The sequence below is a fragment of the Fukomys damarensis genome, unplaced genomic scaffold (genome assembly GCF_012274545.1).
Source record: "Fukomys damarensis isolate Sample0158 unplaced genomic scaffold, DMR_v1.0_HiC HiC_scaffold_5, whole genome shotgun sequence".
NCBI lineage: Eukaryota > Metazoa > Chordata > Mammalia > Rodentia > Bathyergidae > Fukomys > Fukomys damarensis.
In genome coordinates, this window is record NW_022900917.1 from 63,597,306 (window position 1) to 63,603,305 (window position 6,000).

Here is a 6,000-nt window from a genome sequence, read left to right on the forward strand (position 1 = left end):
AGACTCTGGCAATCTTATAACTGAATTTTGACCAAATTAACTTAAAATCTATGGCATTGTGGTGCATGCCTATAATTCAGCACTTAGGGAGAAGGATCACCACGAGTTTGAGGACAGCCTGGGCTACATAGTGAGGCCCTGTCTCGAATGAATGAATGAATAAATGAATGAATGGGTGAATGAACGAAGTAATATATACAAGTTTTTAAATGTTCATGGAAAAAATTAAGGATATTTCGGCAAATAATTAAGACATTTTGCTTTTATAAAGAGAGAAGCAACTTCTTTCCACTACAAGAACTATCACGTCACAATGGAAAACGGTGAGTATACTATCTAGTAAGAGGTAGCATTAATAATTCCAAACATCAAGGTGCTGTCCAATTTGGCTTGACAGCAACATGCACATCCAAACCATGAGCAAAGGGTTCAGACTGGCTATGGTAAAAAGCCAGGCAGTGTGGTTGTGTCCAACTTGGAAATCAAGAAGGTTGTTTTTTTTGTTTTTGTTACTGGGGATTGAATTCAGGACCTTGTGCTTGTGAGTCAGGGGCAGTGCCACTGAGCTAAATCCCCCGCCCCAGAAGATTGTTTTTTTAAAAATCATCTTTGAGCTGCTAAGAGTGTGAAGAAAACAGGATCCCCTTGGTAATGAATCTCTATATTCCATGTGCTTTCAAGAAGTTATAGCTCAATGGTATGTGAGAAGCTCTGAATTGCATACCCAGCACTGCCAAAAACAAACAAACAAACAAAAAACAAACCCAGACAAAATATAAGTATCTATCAGGTTTCCCAATGGGCTAGTTTTTCCTGAAGAAAAATATAATATTGACTCTGTGACATGGGGATCACATCACCAGAATAGCAGCTTCCCTCAAGGCTGCTGTGGAAGGCAGGCTGGGCCAGGTTGGGGACCTCTCTCTGGCTCTAGTGAGTAGGGCAGCAAGCACAAGCATGCTAGCTGGGCAAACCGTGTGGACAGTGCTGTTCTCTGTGCCTACAACCTCTGTGGAAGCCCCTACTTAACTCAAAGAATTCTGCATTTGACATTCTTTTCCAACAGCACTATTATCCAGTTTTAATCATATTGTTTTTGCAGTGTCCCAATACCACCTTAAATTAAATGTACTCGAGGGCTTACCATGCAACACAAATTTAGTTCTTTGTACATATGATAAACTTTTCATATCAATTTATACCTGTTTTTGTGTGTTTTTCACTAGGTCATCAGGATGGGCTTGCTTGGCCTTGTGATCCTCCTGCCTCAGACTGTGAGAGTGCTGTTATTTTAGGCGTATGCACACATCCCACCTAGCTACACCTTTTCCAAACATCAAAAAATGAAGCATGGGAAAACTTGGTTATTTTGGTGGTGGTGGGGTGTTGAGATAGTGTCTTGCTATGTAGTTCAGGGTGGCATCCGAGTACTATGTAGCCCAAGGCATGCCTTGAACTCACAGGAATCTTGTCTCAGCCTCCCAAATGGTGGGATTACAGATGTGCACCATGAAGGGAAAACTTTTGAAAGGAAATGTACTTATTTCAAATGAAAAGACTTTAGGGAGCTAAAAGTCAGGTTATAATCCTTTCTACTCAGTGGTTCTGAACTGCACTGCATTAGCTTCTCAATGCTGGAAAAACAGTTACAGAGTCTGCATTATCTGGCACATTCACCGACTTACTCATCCACTCAGCTCAGTATAAGTCTCTCTTGATGCCTTCAATATCTCATACTTATGTGAGGTAAGAATTATCCTGAGCCAGCATGGTAGCACAAGCCTGTAATCCCACCACTCAGGAGGCTGAGGCAAGAGGAGGCCACAAATTTAAGGCCAGGCTGGGCTACTTAGTGAGTTCAAGGTCAGTCTTAACTACATACACAAAGTGAGACTGTCTAAAAAACATGAATTATAATGAAATATTTCATTTGAATATGGTAAAAAGATCAAATCTATAAGTTCTGAGCAGAGAAAAATCTACTTTCCCTGTTGTATGATAAAAATTCTAAATGTTTTTAAGTCACCCATTTTTTTTTTTTTCTCTCTCTCTCTCTTTTTTGGTATGGGGGATCTAACTCAGGACCTTGTGCTTGCAAGGCAGTAGGGGGAACCACTGAGCTAAATCCCTGGTCCTCTCATTTGTTTTTTTTATCCTTCAAAATAGCAGGAAAGGCCATTGGCTGTTACACAGCATCACGTAAGGAAAGAGATGAGACCAGTTCCTAATTACCACTCTGTTCTTTATAACAGACAGATCAAGGTAGAGATAATAAAAGTAGGGATGAGTGAACCATCTTCCCAACTCCCATCCAGAGTTAGCCATCTCTTAGAATCCCAGCAGAGTGCTCCTCAGCCAGAATTGGGTGTCCACTGGCAAGCCCAAGGATGGCACGACCCAAGTGCTATGTTTTAACTCGCATTTCTGTTGGCTGGAACTGGAAAAAAGTGTAACTAGGAAGGGCAACAGCTTTTCATATCTGCAACCTGTTTTGGAAGATTACAGAGAGAGAGAAAGACAGAGTTCTTGGAGGTGTGTATTAGAGACATGAAAGGACACCCACAGAAGTCCTCTTACAAGAAGTCCTCTTACAAAGGAGCAATGAAGGTACAACATCACGCTTAGTGCAGAATGGAGGCTGTATTAAAAATGAAATTATATATATTTTTCTATAATCATTTGTAAAGCAAATAAAACACATTACACCCAGTTACACCATATCAAACATGAGTACTAGATTGAGACAAAGATTTTGGTTCTAATAAAATGAGAAATACAAAGACTAAGAAACTTGATGGGCGAGAGGCATAGTTCTGTGATAAAGTGGATGCCTATCATGCATGAGATACACAGCATCACACATGAACAAATGATACAGCATTTATTTTTGAAGATTTAAAAGACCAAGGCCAAGAAGTTAAAACAACAGCTCTTCACTAGCACTCTGTAGTAGCCACCATATCCATATAACCAAAAATCAACAGGAAAGCGAAGATACATTCAAACCCATGGCTACTTCAAACTATAGGAATATATATTCAAAGTCAACAGAAAAATCTATTTTAGCAGAGAAACATAGATTTTACATGTGTTTAAATTGGGTAACAAAGAAAAATGAGCATGTCTTTAAAATGATAAAGGCCTTTTTTTTTGTACTGGAGATCAAACTCGTGTCCTTGCACTTGCAAGGCAGGTGGCAGAACCACTGAGAGCTAAATCCCCGGCCCAATAAAGGCAATTTTTACTGGAATCCAGATGGGACCCTACATACTATTTTTGTAAAGTGGGGTGTCTAAAGTACAATCAGGCTTAAGTTCTGAAGAGGAACACTAGCAATTCTCAACAGCTTTTGATATTTTAAGGGTGCATACCAGCTTTCTGAGCACCAATACACATTCACGAACATTAACAAAAAACCGATAGAAGAAAAAAAGTGGTATACTTAGAATCATTTAGCCTGAAAGAAAGCATTAAAGGATAAACAGGAAAAGGCATCATAAGGAAGCACATGGAAAGATACTCAATAGTCATTTGGGAAATGTAAATGAAAACCACAGCCTGATGCTATTTCATACTCTTAGGATGATGACTATCAAAAAGACAAATGCTAAACAGAATGTGAAGAAACTGGAACCCTCACATATTGCTGGTGTGCATGAAAAACAATACAGCTACCCAAGAAATTTTGGCAAACTGCTCAAAAATTTAAATTCACCATCCGATCCATCCATTCCACTAGTAGGTTCCACTGGTAGGTTTATACCCAAGAGAAATGTGAACATACATACACTCACACAAAAAACTTGCACACAAATATTCAAAGCAGCATAATTCACAACAGCCAAAAAACCAGAAACTGCAAATGTTCCTGAATTGATGAATGAAACGCATATCCATACAATAGAGTATTATCTGACCTTTAAAAGGAATGAAGCAATGATTCATGCTACAACACTGAAGGGACTTGAAATTATGATAAGCAAAAGAAACCAGATACACAAAATATATGTAATATATAGTATGACTCCATGTGTAAGAAATACTCAGAACAGTCAAATAGAGATAGCAAGGAGAATAGCCATATCGGGGATTGGAGGTTAGGGTAAACGGAGTGACTGCTAATGTGTATGATAAAAAGTTCTGTAATTTAGTGGTCAAAGTGGTACAATTTGATGAATATGCCCAAACCCAGTGGACTTTACACTCAAACCCAAAACAAGCGGAAAATGACTATAGCAAAAACCATAAACAAAAATGGAAAGACAGAAGCCAACTGTTAGGCAATCTACATAAAAATAAAATGATTAAAAGGATAGAAAACTACATCCCAGGCAGCGTGAGAGTAAGAAGGATGTATAGGTGCTAGGTCGCAGCTTAGTTCTTGGGAACACTTGTGCACTTGAGACCCTGGGTTTGATCAATCCCCAACACGTACTAGGAAGTGTTTTTTTGTTTTTTCCTGGTACGGGGATCAAACTCGGGTCCTTGCACTTGTGAAGCAGGCGCTAGAACCACTGAGCTAAATCCCAAGCCCTATCCCCAACACTTAAACAGAACCAAAAAACACACCAGACTCCTACCCTCCACAAAGAATGAACAGTTATATTATGCGGGACAAAACAGATTTGAAAATAGTATTATATAATAATAAATGGACAGTTGGGCATGATGGCGCATGCCTCTAATCCCAGCACTTGGGAGTTCTGAGGAAGGAGGATTGTCACAAGTTGAAGGCCAGCCTGGGCTACACAGTGAGTTCAGGGCCAGCCCCTGAACTACAAAGTGAGAAACTGCCTTTAAAAAAAAGAGACAAACTCACCAAGAACAGACCAAAGTATATACAGTCATTTAATAACAGGATATCAAAACACATGAAACAAAATATGGCAAAACTAAGGAGAAACAAATTCAGAATCATGGCCAGAAAGAGTTTAGCTTCGCTTTCTCATTTACTAATTGACCAAGTAGACAAAAGAATCAGCAAGGTCAAATCTCAACAATACTACCAACCCAAACTGAGCTTTACAAAATAGTACACAGAAAAATAGCAGTATATTTTAAAGTGCATATGAAGAGTTCACCAAGATAGAGCATATGCTGGGAATAAAATGAGTCTCATTAAGCTTCAAAAAATTAAAATATCAGTTAGAACATGTATACATAAATATGCTTTTAGAATGTGTATCTTGGGTGGGGGCAGTACTGAAAACAGAACTCAGGACTAGGGGCTGGGGATTTAGTTCAGTGGTGCTGCCAACTGCCTAGCAAGCTCAAGGTCCTGAGTTCGATCCCTAGTACCAAATACAAAACAAAAACAAACAAAAAAACTCACAACTTAGGACTATTTTTCAGACAGGATCTCACTAACAGGCTGGGTTTAAACTTGTAGACTCTCTAATCTCAGCCTCTGAGGGTGCTAGGTTTACAGGAATGTACCAACACACACAGCTCACCACGTGTATTATCTGAATACATGGAACTAAATTAGAAATGACTAAAATATCTAGAAATTAATACTCTGAGGTTGTTTTGAGGCAGAGTTTGCTATATAGTCCAGACTAGCTCTGAATTCATGATCCTCCTGCCTCAGCCTTCCAAGGGTGGGATTATAAGCATGTGTCACCATACCAGCTCAGTAATACACTTTTAAATTTTAGGATAGAGAAATAAATTAGAACATGTTTAAATGATAATGGAGGGCCGGGGATTTAGTTCAGCTGCACCGCACCTGCCTTGCAAGTGCAAGGTCCTGAGTTTGATCCTCGTTGTACACACACACACAGAAAATGGAAATACCAAAATTTGTGGAATGCAGCAATGCCCTGTTCTGAAGGAAATTTGTAAAGTTTCTTTCAGGGAATTTATTTTAAATGCCTGTATTTAAAAAGAAAGTAAGTTCAGGGCTGGGGATTTAGCTCAGTGGCACCGCACCTGCCTTGCAAGTACAAGGTCCTGAGTTCGATCCCTGGTACAAAAAAAAAAAAAAAAAAAAAAAAAAAA

At 39.1% G+C, this 6,000-nt stretch overlaps 1 protein-coding gene across 1 annotated transcript in view; it reads right to left on the minus strand.

The window, feature by feature from the left end:
- Window positions 1-6,000, minus strand: part of LOC104866444 (cat eye syndrome critical region protein 2) — a 53,682-nt gene that overhangs the window by 40,713 nt on the left and 6,969 nt on the right. The gene's annotated exons all lie outside the window — the stretch shown is intronic.